Genomic DNA, 17,831 nt, shown 5'->3' with positions numbered 1-17,831 from the left:
ATAAAGCTTATTCTGCAGTTCTTTTAAGCGTGCTAAATATAAGTGAGGAGAAAAAGCAACAGACATAGAAGCAACAGAGAATGGAAGGTAAATCCTCTGATTGAATTGCCAGGACTCCTGTGTGTTTTTATTCCAAAGCTCCTCTTGTCTGAACTTATGGCCTTTACCCAGATCATGATGAGATGAGAAGGCACATTTTTCACGTTTATCAGAATCAATGAATGTCTGCTGGATGGACAATATTTCTGAGTCTTAACCTGGATGGTGCAAAGTTGTTTTTATGAGTCTGTGAGTAATTTGATGTCTATCAGAATCATTTGTGTTATTCTTATTAATTGTAGCTACCCAAATGCCATTTTAACGGCTGAGATAATGTGATATCTTTGATGAGATATTGACAGCCATGGAAAACTGGAGGAGAAAAACTCCCTACTTTTAGGAAAAAACCCAGCAGGATTGATCCTGATCCTGCTGAAGCCCACTTATTACCGATTTAAAACAATCTGGCATAGATGTAGCCTTCCTTCAGTTCCATAGGACCTTCCTACAAACCTACATTTGTTCTACAAATATGTCTACAAACATTCATTAGTTAGTATCGAGCTATTATAAATCCTCGAGGGTCCTGAGATAGACTTGCAAGACAATAATTACTTGAAAATTTCCAACTAATGGCATTTTGGATTTCCTCTTTATCCTGGAAAATAAACTGTTTAATTAAAAGGAAGAGTGGAATTAAAATGATAGAGATGAAAAGACTCTTCAGTAGGTCATGTAGAATGTAATTGGTTGCTTGGCTCAGCCTGGTTCAATGAACTGTCCTGCACTCAGTGGCTCAATTAGCTCTGAGTAGCTAGTGCAGCTTTGCAGCATTTCCTAGCTAGTGTAGTGGAAAGGTTTAAAAAAGAAATATCCAGAAATAGCAGAGGCTTTCTGTTTTGCTTTTCTTTCTCGTACTCAGGAAGAGAGGTATAAGGAGAAGATGACAAACTTACATAAGCATTTTGGTGTCTTTCTTGAAATGGTGTTTAAAGATTTACTTAATCTTATCAGGCCAGCCAGAATGTCTAATGTCTTTGTGTTCCCTTACACAATTACAGAGAACAGCCAGAATGGTGGAAATTCTGAGATGATCCTATCAGAACAGTCCATGGCTGAACTGGCAGTTCCCCTCTGCCGGGCTTCCGGTTTTCACCTCCAAATTCAGGTGGAATTTGAAGGTGATCCTTATTCTCTAGAGGGCCATGGAGGGGAAGCTTTTGGCTTTCTCTGACTTCAGAGGGGGGGGCTTTTGGGGGACTTCAGAGGGGGGGGGACTCATCAGGAGCACAACTTTGGTGCTCCCCTCACATCCAGGGTCTCTCACAAAGTGTGGCAATTCTGTGTTTCCCTGAATTGTACCTGCATCAATATGTGAGTGCAACTATGAAAAGCAAAACAAGAAATCCTTGAATATTTCTAGACACGTGCTGATGTCTCTCTCACTGGACTGAAGATCTGGCAGCAGAGACAAGAAACCATGCCTGCATACAGTGGAGTGTCCCAACCTGCAGTGCCTCAACAGCTTTCAAGGTCCAAAATCAAAGTCTCTATGTGCTGGGAGTTTGAGATGTGGTAGCATAGGCATCAAAAGAAGAGACAAATTTGTAGGGCAAATTAAATTAGATTACTATATCTAGATAGAAATATTTCAGCAACTCGTTGGACACACGGGTCCCTCTTCAGAGCAGATCTGAAGGACTTAAATTTCCCCAAGATGTCAGGTCAGCTGCACAAGAAGAGTTGTGTGCCTGCAAGCTGATGTTTAATCCAGCTTTACTAGTTGTTACCTGTTAGAAGTTTGCCCATGGCAGACTAACATGATCACCAGGGAGGTGCTTGTGCTCACAGCCCCTGTTGGACAGTGAGGAATTAAAGCAAGCAGAGGCCTTGGTGAAAGCTGTGGGACATAAAGAATAGCAGTATTCATTGCTTTGAGGGAACCTGGCAGGATGGACAGTTCCCCTCGTATTTTGGCACTCCTACTTCTGATCTGGGGACCCTGAAGAACTGACGGGAAAAGAAAGAAGAGGAGAGGAAAAAAAAACACCCAAACCCCTATTATTCAGACTTTTATAAACCTCCATCAAAGGGCTGGTTTGTGTTTTGGACATGTCTCAATGTAGGTTGTCATTAGTGACTGGCTAGCTATATTTGAATAGATGCAAGTGACAATCCAGAGCCCTTTCCCAGCCTTTTTTTTTTTTTTCACTCCGGTATGTAGGAAAAAAAAGGTTAATTGCAGTCTAAAATATATCTGCAGATGGTGTGTGCTCCTTGGCTCCAGTTGGGGCTCAAAGTGAAACACCACTGAAACACCACAAAATGCCTATTGTTACCAGCACTTTCTGCCCTGCCATGGTAAGAAGCCCTGTTTGCTCTCAGCGCATTTGGATCCCAGTTCCTGTCCCTAATGTTTTCATGTGAACTTTTTGGATGGCACACCAAACTTCCTGAGGTTTGCCAGTTTCTGATTATAGGCTGGTTCTTGGGAACAAGAAACAGACCAATTGTCATCCTGCCCCAAGTGTGGGCTGCATCCCAGGACCCCTGAGGTCAGCAGATCAGCAGCAGTGGATGTTAGAGGGAGTATGAAACCACAACAACTCTGCTGAAGCCCTTGGAAGGTGAGTAAAGGTCATTGCCCTTCCACTTCCAGTAAGTCTGGAATTTGGATCTTGATCCACAGAGGCATTTACGTCCCTGACTCCAGTGGTTTCCTAGCTATTGTACAGGTTAGGAGGTGAGTCCCTAAATAACTGGTGGCTGTGAGCCCAGTGTCTCAGTGTGCTCAAATATATTTAACATAACTTGTGTTATTGATGTATATGCTGGGGTCCTGAGTGGAATATGGGTTCCTTGGAATAGAGACATACAGGCTGGGATTTAGGTGGCCAAGAGCTGAAGTTTACAGTGTGGGTGCCTATACCAGAGCTGTAGGCAATGGAAACAGTACAGAAAATGCAGTTTCTGTTGAGAGTGGGATATCATGAAACAGTCACCAAAAGCAGATCTCCTGAGAATATCTCTTTCTATTCTTTAACTGCAAGGGAAGCTGGAGTTACATCTATGTTATGGGTATCTAAATTTAGGTAGGAGGTGTCCCATCCAGAATGGGAGTCAATTCCTTCTTCAAAGAGGTTGTCATGCTGTAGAGTCAAGACAGCTTGGGCTGGGGTGTGAAAAACAGAGGCAATGAATTTTACTTAATGCCAGCCAGCAGAGCCAGGAGTTGGTACCAGCTGTGTTGATTCTCAGATTTGTTATCAACTTCCCTGCTGCTGATCCCATCTTTACTGATTCACACGTGGACAGTCTAGTCTTCTTTAGGCTGAGGTTTGTAGAAATGGCACATGCAAAGTCATCAACCACTCTGGAAATCTTGATCTGTCTGTATTTTTCTCCGGTCCTTTCCCCTTCTCCCTGTCTCAGTTCTTTTGATTATGTGAAGTGCAAACGCTTCTCTCTTGCAGCCTTTGCCCAAAACTCTAGCAAGACACTTTATTTCTAACTTCCAACATCTTTGGAGCAGATCAACAAGTTTTAGCAATCTAATTCTCCAATGTTAGCAAATGAGAACGTTTCATCTGAGCTCAATACATTTTTATACCAGCTGAGGCTGCGGCCTTTATCTTCTGTGATGTACTTTGGAGGAAGATGGCAAAACATGAAAATGTTTGCTGAATTTTGGTTTATGCATTATAGGGGGCTTTTCATTAATTTCTGAGTTCGGGGTAAACCCTAAACCATCAGTCTTTAAATGAACTGTTCAGAAGTTGTCAGAGCAGATGGTGAGAGAGCATTTCCACTTCAGCCTCTCCATGTGCACTCAGGCAGTTCAGCCCAATAGACCTTGATCCCAAGCCTGGGCCTGTGGCCATTCCTGCAGTTCACATGCTAGATAATAGCACATTTTCTTTTCTCACATCAAATGCTGGGTGTGTTTCCATCCCTTAGATAAACTTTATAGTGTTTCTATTTCCCTTTCCCCCATGGTACTGATTATCCCAGAAATAGATAGGCACTGGAAGACTATGTTCTGGATCTGGACTATTTCTGTGTTGCATCTGGCATTGTGACTGGATCTGTTTTCGGGAATGTGATAATTTTGTGTTTGTCCTTGTGCCAAATTTTCTGTCTTTAAGTCTTATTACTTTTTTTCCCTCCAGACATTGGATTGATTTTTTTTTGTCATCTTAAGTGCTTCTTTTTTTGAATCGTTTTGTTCTCTTCTCATCTTTATCTTTCAACTTGTACATCTTCCCGACTCTCTCATTTGTCACCTTCTGCTGGGTCGCCCGCTCTGGTCTCACAACAGGGACTGACAGAGCTGAGCCTTCTGCAGTTATAACACAGCAGCAGTGGGACACAATGTTCTTAAGGGAAAAAAAGAAGACAAAGACTGTCTTTAAGCTTAGCCCTGCCTGAAGAGAAGCTTAAACCCTGTGAGAGGTGCTCACCTGTTGATTACACAGAGATTTCAACACCCTGCAGTTATTCCGGAAAGATGTGAAACTTCTGCAGGTTGATTGATACAGAAAACTTTGATGTCCTTCTGGGAAGAGCAATTCTTCAGTGTTGGGTATTCTACCCAGATGAATGTGAGATGTCTCTCCAAAGCTGTAGCCCAAGCTGTAGATGATTGCTGGCTTTGGTCTGTGTGAGAGCTGAGCCAGAAAGACCTTGTGTGTGGCGTGCAAAGGGAGTGAAGACATCAATAAATGTATATTGCTTGTTAAAAGAAAACCAGACAGGGAAAATATATACAAGAGGATACACATAGAGCTATTCATTATGCATAGTCTGTAGCATGCCACATAGAAAGAGGATGTGTAAGTGTGACACTGATCCTTACAGTCTGTTTAATAGGACACCAGAGTCATCCAGCCCATATAAGACCACTGGTGACACCAGTAAGGTTGGGATGAAGCAATGCTTAACTGGTTTCATGGGTTAGGCAGAAGTTGAAAGGGAGTGCTGAAAGGTTTCCTAGTGATGTTTGAACATACGGAAAATGTAAGAACCGTAGCTCAAAAGGGGAGAGATCTGGGGGGAAAAAAAAAAGATAGGAATTACCTAGATCAGGTCTTTGCACCTTTCTGTTTGTGCCTTTGGGGTTAACTAATGCCTGGGGAGATGACGGCACAGATGTCTCACTCTTATTGCTTGTTTCAGGAAAGACATGGCTGTGGCTAGAACAGAGCTGGACAACAGAAGAGGTACATCCAAAGTGAGTGCCAAGTGGCCAGAATGGACTGGAAACGGAGTGTTCACAAAGGGGCAACACAGCACAAGGTGACATCAGAGTCCTGGACTGCAGGGATTTACAGATTTCCTTGTACATCACCAGAGCACCACGCTGCCTGCTTTGCTTACCAGGATTCAGCCTAACAGTTCTGCAGTTTTCGTTTGTAATTGTTTTCCCTAGTTTGGCACTTCTCAGGGTTTCAAGCCAACTGGGCAAAAACACAATGTTCCAGGATACAAAGTGATGTGACATGGCACATGGGAAGGGGAGCTGGGTCTCCTTGCTCTTCTCCAATTGCCACACAATATAATGTCAGGGCGGAAAGAGCTCCTACCTGAGGCAGGGAGACTGACCCCACTGAACAGCTAATACCATCACAAATACATGACCTGCAGTCATTGGAATGGGCCAGGCTGCTCCAGATTTTCCTTTTGAGATGTTTTCCTTCTCTAGAACATAAAACAAAAATCTAAGATCACCCTTTGCCATATTTCCAAATGATCTACTAGAGTTCAGGAAATTGGATTAAATGGTAAAGAGAGCTGAGCTGTGCCTGCCTCTGCTTTGGCACCATGAAGGACCTGGGGCCACAGCCTGCAAGTGTGTGATATGGAGCAAGGAATCCCACACAACTGTAGGGCAGTGACACTAATTGGGTTTAAGACTTAATGGATCGCTTCTTCAGGATGGTGGTCCGGGGATAACTTCTGGAGAATCTTGTCACCTGTGAGCTGATACTGACTTTTATGTCTTCTTCCTATGGGAAGGTAACTTCAGTCTCCAAGGACACTGCAACATTGGAGGCTCCATCAATACGAACTTGGGGCTCTCCTGACAAGGGAGACAGGATCTTGTCCATGGTTTTGCAAAGCTCTTTCAGATCCTTGAGATTCAATTATTATTTCGACACTATTGTGAAATCTGGAGGGTCGTGACTGAAGAAATAATTGGCTGTATGGGGATGAGTTATTTCAGTAGATGACAGAAGTATCCAGCATTATAATCATAACATTTTAAAGACTAGATAAACAAGAGCTATGGGAAAGGCATAAACTCTTCTGTTTCAGGGCATAACTATTGTGAGTCAGGAAGCAATTCTCCATTTAGGCCATTTATTCTGTAACTGGTGGCTGCAACTGGAGCTGGACACCATCAGAATCAATAACCCATGGCCGAGGCACCTCTGATTGTTTGTTACTTCCATGTTTTGCAATGAATTCATTGGGATAAACAAGCTCTTGTTTTCCTCTTTCAAATTCGACCACCTCCCCACTTCTTGTATTCCCATACTTTGTATTCTTCTTGGCACTAATTGCATGCTTTCAGTCAGCATGTTTTAGCTTTCCAAGACCGTAAGCCATGACTTAGGGGCACAGTCACATTTACATCCCTTTGCAGATGGCCTGTTTCTAGCACTGTCAGTCCCTGGGTTTTGTTTTCTGCTGTCTTTATCCTGAGGGACAGACACTGCTCAGTGGGTCTTTGTGATTCTAATCTTTTTCATACAGTTTGAGGAGCAATGAACTTGAAAAACAAGATCCCTTTCTCCTGGGAGAGAAGGCACCTGAATTTAGGCCTGTCTACCACCCACTAAGGATGTATGTGACGGTTTAGAGAGGGCTGAGAGCAGTGTGTTTGTGGTTGCTGTAATGCCCTTTGTTGTTTCCATATAGCTCCCATTTCTGTAGGCACCATCTGTTTGTTGGGAATTTTTTTTTTTTGCCCTGTCATTGCAGGCTTCAGGAAATGCCATCTTGCCAGGTGGCATCTCTATTTGCTACTGCCACAGCAGCTCTAGAAGCAGGTGCAGTTTGTGGGATAATGTAGCTTTGTGCCAGCCCATTACGAGCCATGGCCCATTCAGGGACTTGGATGGGGTTATTGCTTTAGCTCAGCTCCCTTCCAGACGTGGGCATTGCTTCTGAAGTGCCCCTGGCAGCTGACTTCTCACTTTGATTTATGCTAACCTTAGAGCTGCTGGTAATTACATGCATGTTCTTGTATTCAGGAAGCTTTTGCAGTCGCCAAGGAGCAGGGACTTCTTCATGCAACACCGGGAGGATGAATTGTTCATTTTGATGGGCATCTCAGACACTTTGGGGCATATGAAAAGGCCTGCCTGTGTGTTCCTTCTTGTGGTGGAGGAAGGGCTGGTGGAAGAAGAATTGACAATAACACTGCAACTCTGCTCTCTAAGAGTTTCTGAACTAATTTGCTGGTGTTTCGTCAGCCAAAATAACGTGTGCAGAACAATGGGTTTGCATAGTGGGATTCTGTGGCTCATTAGCCAAGTTGGATGACTAGCTGGGATTTGTTGTCTTCTTGACATCCATTACAAATAGTGCAGGGGGGAATAGTGGTCAGGACATTTTTTTTTTAGGGCACTTCATCTACCTTCTTCAGCTGAAGCCAAAAGGTCGCATCAGGAAAATGGTCAAAAATTCTTTTCATACTGGTGGCTCCTCTGTGAGTGCTCTGAAGATATAATTTAGCTGGTGTCTTACATTTGTTCTGATCTGGGCAGTGACCACTAACTTTTCTCTCTTAAGCTACCAGGAATTTCATATTTTAGATAACATTTCTTCATGCGGACTCTGATTGACATTTTTTCATTTTCACGCACTGCTGGAAAAGACCAGATGCAGTCAGGTGACTGAAGAAGAAGAAGAAGGAGTGTTTTGCTCGCCTTAGCACAGGATGATGCTGTATTGTTATTCCTTGGGTAGCAATATCCTCTTTTCTGCTGCTGCTCCAAACATATTTGTAAGGAAATATGAATAATAATAATAATGGCCAGTCTTCGTGAACGAAGATTTGGGGAAAGGTCTTTTTACCTTTCCAGCCTGCGCAATGGATTTTTTTAGGTGAGACACAGCCTGCGCTGAACTGAGCCCACCCTTTAATCCTAAGGTTCATCTGCCGGGGCCAAGCAAGCTTGGACAATGGCAGTGAGGTCCTCAGGACGTAGGTTTGTTTAGAGTGACCTTCTCATAGATGGATGGCCTTACAGGGCTAACGGGCTCCATCTGCCCGGGGGACTGGCAGGGATTCGAACCTGGGTTGCAGAGGTGAGAGTCCTGCATGCTAACCACTAGGCCACCAGGGGTCCCCTAAGGAAATATGAATAATGCACACTAAATTCAGGAATGAAATGGGAAGGAGTTTCCTTTTGAATCACATACAGAATCTAGGAAGAGCTTTTTATCCAGTGAAACTCAAGCATCAAGGAATCATAAGCAGGAAGATCCTTGCTGTTTTCTGATTCTGCTTTTACTTTTGCACATCCTTCCCACAAGTTGTAAAGTACAGTGTAAGTCCAGTGCTGTGATGTGACCAAAGCTCCAAATAAGATCAGTTATTCCTAACAGTAACTAGCCTGCTAAAACTAGGAAACCTCGACACTAGAAGAGGGAGCCTTCCCACCTTTCCCTCACAATGAAGTGAAGCACAAATTGGTGGTGTCTTTCCACCTCATCCTCTCTTGTGTGAGCAGTCAGGGAGTCTAACGCCTGCTTTGCTCCTGACGCAAACATAAAAAAATGCCAAAGTGGGACCCCACCTTGAAGCAAAGCTGAGATCTTCTATGGCACTCTCTCAGCCCATCAGCACTCTCTTGGCCTTATCTGCCACATCCAATGCAGGATTTCCAATTTTCCCCAGAAACCATCTCTTCTGTAATTGGCAAAACATCCTCCCTGTCCCTGTTGGATGCCAGCAAAGCTGTGAGCATGGGATCTATTATAGCCCTTCAGCATCTTTGTTAACAGTTGCTCTAAGTGCATTCGCACCAGCACCTTCTTTCCCCACATTGTTCCAGTGCATGACTGTTTGCTTTCATGCAACTCATCGTGCTAATAGAGATAATTTGCTGGATATTTTTTCAAATTGCAGGGTGATTGTACCCAAGAGACGAGACTGAGTCTAGAAACACTGTGTAAAGCGCTCTCTTTTTAGAAAATTTAAGGTTTTTTTTGTTTTGTTTTGTTTCTTCAAAATAAATCCCAATTTAAAGGTACCTGTCAAGTCCTGTTCCTCTTTACGGACCTGATCTGAAGTTCCACAGAAGTGTTGAAATAATTGTCCTTGGGCCTGGAAGCTTTGGATTAGGTCCTTTATTAATCTTCAGTTCTCCTCACTATTTTCATGGCTAGGCTTCGCGAACGAAGATTTGGGAAGGGCTCTACCCACTTTTCTTGCAAGCGCGTTGGTGGCTAAAAAGGCCAATACGAGAAAGGCAAGTCCGGTTGCAAAAGACACAGCAGAAAGACTCCTTAGATGGTATATTCTGCAAGGCTCGATTCTTTCTGCGTTGTCTTTTCTCCTCAAGAGTGATCCTGCGTGCCTTCTCAAAAGCATCAGCAGTGTTATAGATGGTGTGTCTCCAGGCCTCCCGATTGGAGGCCAGAGTAGACCAGTTATGGTGATCAATATGCCCGAGGCTGAGTTGTTGCTTCAGGGAGTCCTTGTATCTTTTCTTCGGAGCTCCTCTCTTGCGGCAGCCAGTGGCAAGTTCACCATAAAGCAGGATCTTAGGGAGGTGGTGGTCCTTCATCCTGGAAGTCCTTCATCCTGGAACCTCACTATTTAGGTACATGTTAATACACAGATGTGCTAATCAGTGGGCTGTGAGCAGGGTTGGTAATGCCACTAATAAAGGTCCAATAATGATTTTAATCTACGTGAAAAGAAGGATTGTGTGATCATTCCCTCTGCCCATCTGTGTTCATTTTTTTTAATCACTTGACTAATTGCAAACCAATTTTCAAAGAAGAGGGAAGATCTCCAATACAATAAAATTCCTCCAAGTTTTGTGAAACATCATGGCTGAGCAGAGGACAGAGATGCATGTAAGTGTTCTGCAAATGGGGAGAAGAGGTCCAACTTCGCCCAGTCTGTCCATAGGCACATGGCCCAGGACAAACCATGGTGTATTTTGTTGCTTGTCCAGTGGGGCAGACCAGAAGGCATGGGAGGAACAAGGGGAATTGTAGGGGTTGGGTTAGCAGCCAAAGGCTGTGTGTTGAGGTGAAACCACATTTCCTCAGTCTTGCTGTTCATGGAACAGCTTCCTGAATGTGGGCAAAAGAATGTGTTTTTCCCCTTGTCTCGTGCACTGAATCTCCTGAAATGTTTTGTCTGACATTGGCTCCAAACATCTAGTGTGCAGCAGATATCCAGAACATAACATTTCAGCTCACACAGTTAAATCTGGCACAATGGGAAGTGACTGTGTAGGGTCTGTCCAGGATCACTCAGGAGGAGACTGAGAGCTGAGAGGGACAAGCTCTGCTACTTGTTTCAGCCACAACTGGCCACTTCTGCAGAATATCATTGAACTTCTGGCTATTATGGCCATCCTCCACTACAGACAGATAGGTCTGAGTTCAAGTAATAGAAGCTGTTTCCCAAAACAGAAGTTGTGCCGAGGCTCTTCAGAAACCCAGATGTGCTGCCTGAGGCAGCAGGAGGCAAACCAGGGGTTAGGATATTGTTTTGGTTGAATTTTGTTTGTGTAAAAGCAAACGCGCCCGAAACACCAGAGAAGGGGAGAAGAGATAGTAGCAGAAAGCCCCAATCTGCCACAATCAACTGTGCATGTAACCCCAGCTGACCACAAAGAGGATGTTCTGGGTATAGAGTTGACCATAAGAAGCGACTAAGAAGAGAGAGAGAGAGACTCTTCTTTACTCTTTGATTTCCACTATGCCCAGAGGAAAATGAGAACATGAACTTTCTCTGCAGATAAACAGGACTGCATCAAAACCACACAACCTGATTACAATCTTTCATAATGGAAACATTCCCCATGATCCTAATTATCAGTTCTTTACTGTGACCAAATAATATTGTTCTGCATTTACATATATATGAAATATATATCTATATGAAATATAGATATATATATATACATGTATATAAAAATAATAAAAGAAAATCACTTCGGACTAAGTATCACTTCACAGGTTTTTGAGAGAATTCCACTTAAATTTGAATTTATTTCCTTTTGTTGTGTTGGGGGAGATACACGTGAACGAAAGTAGATGCATGGACCATAGATATCTCCATCTGAGCCAGACTCTGTGCCTGCCTTTTCTGGTTTTTTTAATATATCCGGGGTATAATTCTACTTATCTTAATATAGAGCTTTAAAGTAGGTCAGACAAGTGTCTCCTTAAAGATCATCTGTTGAAGAACATGAGGGTGGCCAGCTCTACCTTGTAGGCATCTGAAATTGGGTGAAACGAATTCCTCCCTGACTGCTCACCAGGTATGTGGTGCCTGTGCTGGAGTGGGTGGTCTGATCTGTCAGGCCCTGAGCTGAATGACAGGGCTGTTTGCAAGTGGTTTCCATGAGCTGTCTGTGTAGTTTTCTTCGCAGCCAAATTTTAGCTTTTTATGCCTTAGTTGTCAGTGGGACACTCCAGCCCTGACCATATGCTTGTCTTTCTGCAGGAGGTGTATGTGATGTGTCTCACTTCTGCATTTTAGCAATCCAGCCACTGACACTGGGCACTGCTTTGCGCTCTGTGGGATGACTGGTTGCCACTGGGTTTGAGGTGTTGTCCCTTAACCCAGCTCTAGCAGGCTTGCAAAGGAAGGGGAGTGGTGTGGTGAAAGCACCCCACTGCGTGGCAGGAGATCTGAGCTCGACTCTTCACTCCGCCACAAAAAAATATCACTGTTGATCTTGGGCGCGTTTCTTACACTTTTTGCTCCACCACAGTTTCCCCCTCAGTAAAAATGTGAAAGATTTTTACCTACCTGGCTGAAAACTGAGGACCTCGTAACTGGAACTCGAGGAACCTAGAGGGAAAATCTGGCCTGGATTTGCTCATGACAAAGCATCTACTAACATATTTTCAGCCAGTGCCTGGCAGAGCAGAAATGTTCAGATTTCTGTTTAAATAAGCTCTTTCATCAGATGAAAGAACATACCAGGAACTGGTCAGCAATAAGCTCTGTGGAGTGGCCTCTGGAAGGGAGCGCAGATCGGGGAGTTAATAGCTTCCAGGTAATGAGATGCTGCAGAGCTGCAATGAGGTGAAGCTGGTAACAGAGGACTGATCCAGGGAGCTCCTGACTCCTGAGTAATCCCAGTTACCAGGTGCTGGTCACCCCTGCAGTGGGAGGACAAGGGGAACAAGGCCGTCTGCTCTTCTCTCCGTTGGCAGATATTGAACAATAACCAGCCGTGAAGCTTTTAACTGGCATGAATTAAAGGCTTTGGTCAGGTTGGCCTTGGAATTGTTTAGGATGAAATTGATTCCTTTTAGCCTTTGAGAGAGTCCAATTTAAGCTGTTTAGCTGAGCAGTGTGGAAAATACAGCAGTTTAGCTATTATGTGGTCAAACTGAAGAGCAGACGCCATTTACCGATATTGCTGGATCCATAACCTCACATCCTCTCGGAAGCCCCGTACTTATTACACTTTCTATGACTGTTGTTGTGGCCACCAGCGATGAAAATCCAGCCTGTTTTATCCATCTGTTTCTTGGCTTCCATGTTGCTTCTACGTCTTATACATCCCTTGGTACATTTGCTGCAGGGCAACACATTTTCATCACAGTGTTTCCCCTTCAGGCAGAAATGTCTGTGCTTTGAGACAGGAGGGCAGGAAATGCTTTTGGTAGGTGTCTATGGTCTTATAGTTTGTAAAGAAAAATGTGACCACAAAAGCTGTCATGAAAAGAAAAAACATTTTTGAGAGACTGATTGCTTGCTCTTTTAACCCTAGAGCTTTTTAGCCTGGCTACAATAGCATCTTGTTTTACTGCAGATGTACAGAGATCATATTAACATATTTTAATAACCTGTTTTCTGCATTGGACAGTCCCCTTGCCCATCCTATCTTAGGGATGGTTTCTTCCAGCAGCATTGAAAAGGACTGGTTTGTGAAACCAGGACAGTCTGAAACCAGAGGCTCATTTTTTTTTCTCGGACACATTTTACGTCAATTCTCAGCTGCCATGAAATGATAGAGAGCACAAATTTATTAGCTTTATATTGGCTGAGAATCTGACCTAAATTTTGGACAATGGACTATATAGACAAAGGAAAATGTTAATTTGGGCTGTTTTATGGAAGGAAAAGAACATTTTTCTCTTTACAGCTTCCCTTGGGAGCTGTAGAGGTACATAGAGGAGCAATGGGAAAATGAGAAAGGAAAATTCGGGGCAACTGCTAGTAAAGTGAGGTGGTAATCTTTCCCCATGAGGACATGATGATGATTTCTCAGCAATATGCAGAAGGAAAAGAAGAGATGGAAACAGTGAAGTAAGAGAAAAGGCATCACAGTTCAATGGGAACTGTCTTCACTTGGGTATAAAACAAAGAAGCACAGGAGAAAACAAAAAAAACACAAGCCCTTTTCCAGAAGTAGATAACCCAAGTGATAGGATTCTGAGGCTGCTGGCACTAGTTGCTGCCTCAAGGGCATAAAACCCCTTGCTCTGAGCAGCTGCTCTTAACAGGATGAGGACTTCTCCTGCCTTACCAAAATGAGCATGTGTGTTCCTTGGTAAGGAATTTTATACCAGGACTGGACAGAGCAGAGCAGAGGCATAGTCCTATCCCAGCAGGCAATGAGTGATCTTAGAGACAGGTTCTATTCCTGTTTTCCCCATTTTGCTGCAGAGTGGTTAAATGGTATTCATCCAAACACTTCTATTCTGAAAAACTGAGCTTCTTGCAAGTTTTCTTGCCTTTCCTTGTGCTGACAGTTGGAAGTGCTGGTGTCCATTGTGTGTAATGTCTCCTTACTCCCACTTCTGGCACAACTCTTAGGAAGTGCAAAACCATGCGAAGGAACAAAAATAAAAGCCTTTGTAGCAAGATACATCAGGTAAAGTCAGCCTGAGAGTCTACAGGAAGATCCACTTTCTGCTCTTTATCCTTGATGTTGAAGCCAGACTCTGTTCCAATATCCTGTATCCTTACTGGATATTGCCAGTACAGTGCCTGTGACTGTTTCCTCTGGAGTAGAGCAGGCCCCTGGCTAAATATGGGTGGTACAAGGGCAAATTGCCTTCTCCATGCCTTCTGCCCCTACTAGTGGAGATGAGCTTTCCTCCATACCCCAATACACTGGCCCAAAAGTTACAAGTGCCACTGGAGTCACGATGCAGCGACAGCACCACCCTCCTCTGCACTACTCATGAAGGGTCTCACTTCTGTAGCTGGTCTGAAATCTTCCAACCAGCTCTTCTTTCCTTGTGCTTCTTTACATCTTCCTCTTCTTTAGGTCATTAAAGCTGGTTTGTTGGAGCTATGTTTCTTATTAGCAGAGTTCCTGTGCTCCGGGGTGGGTTGTCGTATCTTTTTCTTCCTGTGAGTGAAACAGATTTAGGAAGTTTTGTTTTCATTCAGTTGTAGAACAAACCCATATATGTGTGTATATATATATGTGTGTGTATATATATATATGTATGTAAAGCAACCTCACAAAAGATGGGCTTGTTGACAGATATAATCACAGCAGAGTCCCCCAGGCAGGACCCAAGCCAGTTTCTATCCCATTAGTGTTAGCATGCCTATTATGAAAGATGGGATTCAAGACTAACTGTGACAAGACACGCAAATGAATGTAGAATTTGCAAAACAATGACTGAATTTCCTGAAAAAAAATATGAGCTTTTCTATTTAGACTGTTGGAGAATCCTGAAAAAAAAAAAAGTTTGACTGCTAATTAATAAGGCTGGAGTTAAAATTAGCAGTCTCTCCTGCAAGAGAAACGTTGTTATGATCGTCATGGAACCTGTTCAAGCACTCCTATCACTCATGCCTGTCTTTATTTCATACAGGGTTGGGAGACATGAGCTTAATCTCTGGCTGTGCCAAAACAGGTCTCCACTAGAGAATGATACTGCTACTCTTCACAGGGATTTGAATGAGCCGGGTGTGCCCGTACCAGAGTTATCTCCACCCTGGCAAAGGGAACTTGTCTGTCCCAATCACAAATAACACTTTTTCCAAGAATGACGGTTTGATGCCATGGGGAATTGTCTCCTTGTTCCCAGAAATGATGACTTGTGTGAACAGCAGTCACTCACCCGCAGCCAGGGACATGCTGTACCTAAAGCTGTTTATGTGTTGGCTCTGTTAGAAGAGGTTTAACTTTATGAAATGGTTTATTTCATGTAATTTAGGTGATGTTTAAAACAACCAAGCTTCCGTCTTGGTTGGGACTTTTGGTCTCAGTGGAGCATCATGACAATGGCAACGTTCTCAGAGGGACAAAGCTGCCAACAAACTGTGGCCACATTGGTTGGGCAAATGCCAAGGAAGAGCTGACAGGGATGATGTGCCATAGCAAAAGAGCAGGGACAGCCTAAAAATGTGTATTTGTTTGGAAAAAAAATCTATGGGGGCGAAAAATGGGTCTTATTGATAAAACATTGGCCTGAGACAAAGAGCTGGGTTAAATACCATTGCTGGCACAGACTTTGGGTGTGCGTCCAAGAATAAGTCATGGGACCTTCTGCCCTGGTTCTCAGCCCATAAAATGGAGACGTGGCAGAGGATAATAATAGCCCCTTTCCTTTATCCTGGCTTTGTATGTGTTAAACCAGCAATCTTGGGGGAAGGGGCAGCATCAAACACAATGGAGGCTTGTTCCCTTTTCAGGCCTGCGAGCACTGCTGTGCAACAGACACAGGTTGTGCCATCTGAAGGCCTCTTTCAAGGTTGTTTCGTTGAGACCAGTGTTTAATTCTAGGCTTTAGAAACAGAAAATGAAAAAGCCCAACTGTTTCAAAGGTCAAATTGTCCACCTGTCCCGGGCAGGCTGGTTTTGTAGTGTGCACTGTACTGCCGTGACTACTTTGCCTGCAGCCTGAGATGTGAGTCCAAAAATGGCAAAATGGCAAAATGGCAATTTGCAGAGCAAAGCAGCAGCTTGATTGGCAAATATCTAAAAGTTTGAGCTCAGCAAAATATAACCTTTCTTCCAGGACAGCATTTCACTTTAAGGCTAGGCCATTTCTGTCCAGGACTTGCTTTCATTAGAAACACTCTCCCAGTTGGGAAGATAACTTATACCTTGTTGTAAAGAAAGTGATTTCTGATTCTCAATTTTGTATTTCATTTTGATTTTGTGTATTGTTTTTTAGGGTGGGAGCACTAAGGTAGAGAAAAAAAATGAGTTCCCTCTTTCCTCCGCCATGCTTTTTTCAGCAGGAAAAACATTTATTTTTTCAGTCCTCAAGTGGAAGCAGCTCAAACAGTGAGAAAGGGTGTTGTCTTTACATTTTGAAATGGTTACATTTCCCAAAGGATTTTTTTAAATTTTTCCCCCTTTTCTTAAAAAAAGTCACATTTTTGACATAAAGAAACTTTTTAAAAAATGTTTTTATGTGGTTGTTCCAATACATCTTTTTTTTTCTTTTCTGCATTTGTTGGTCATAAAGAGTAAGAGCAGTTCTAAACTACCTCTGTGGCCATACTAGTTTTTGGAAAAAAGCATGAAAGTGTAAAATAGTTCACTAATACTTATTTTAGAAATACTGATAATAGGGAAGTCATATGTTACTGACGAGGACTACAGACTGTTCACAACCTGAAGGTAACCTTTCTGAAAACCTGTAAGATGATAATAAAGAAAATTGTATAGAAGAGAAAAAAAGTAAAAAAATTTGAGAAAACTCCAGAAAAACTTATTTTCTGTTACCCAAGATCAATGTACAAAGTCTAAAAAAGCACTGCATATGGCTGATAAATTTTAATGTTATTTTGTTTCCATGTTGAAATATTATGGAGTTGTGCTAAGCAGAATTCCTGAGGCTGAAGGAAAACTCAGGTACTCCAAACAAATACCATTTGAAGTGAATGTTTTTTGGCAAGGTGTTTCACAGTATGTATTGAAAAATTCCACCGAAAATATTTTGATACCTTGTTTCAGGAAAAGAAAATGCTGAGGATTCAAAGTAAAATAGGACTGCGGGGGAAAGAAAATTAATCTGTTTTCTTGGAACTTCTCTCAGAATGTTACAAATCCTGCAGAAATTTATGGGTAGCCAGAAGCATCAACTGAAGCCCTCACCATTCACCAGCCTGTTACTGAAAATGAACATTAGAGAATGTTTCCATTTCATAGAATATGTATGATGATTTTATGATCTAGAAAGGTCAAGTTCAGACTAGTTCTTTAGGAATGCTGTTCTCCAAACTTCCCTGAAAATCCTCAACATCCGGCAGCACTTTGTGTTTTGAAATATCTGCTCATTAATCACCACCTTACAGTATTAATTAATCCTTGCAACACCTTCGTCAGATGGAAAAAGTTAAGGCAAAATGGAGTTAAATTCCAAATCACAAAGAGATTCCTAGCTGGCTATCAAGATAACAACATAGAAATAGTAGGCATTTCTAAACAATAGGCGAAGCTGGAATTCTAGAGATACTGAGACACGTGCCACTGAAACCAAGAGATGATGAGGAGATGTTTCTACTTCTGTTACAATCAGCATTTCGAGCCTTTTCTCTTTTCTGAGAGATTTATATGTTTGTGGCAGATATTACAGAGCTAGAGGAAATACTGAAGCCTGTT

The sequence above is a fragment of the Neopelma chrysocephalum genome, unplaced genomic scaffold (assembly GCF_003984885.1).
Source record: "Neopelma chrysocephalum unplaced genomic scaffold, ASM398488v2 Primary Assembly neopelma1_142, whole genome shotgun sequence".
Lineage (NCBI taxonomy): Eukaryota > Metazoa > Chordata > Aves > Passeriformes > Pipridae > Neopelma > Neopelma chrysocephalum.
Note: the sequence above shows the minus strand (reverse complement) of the source record.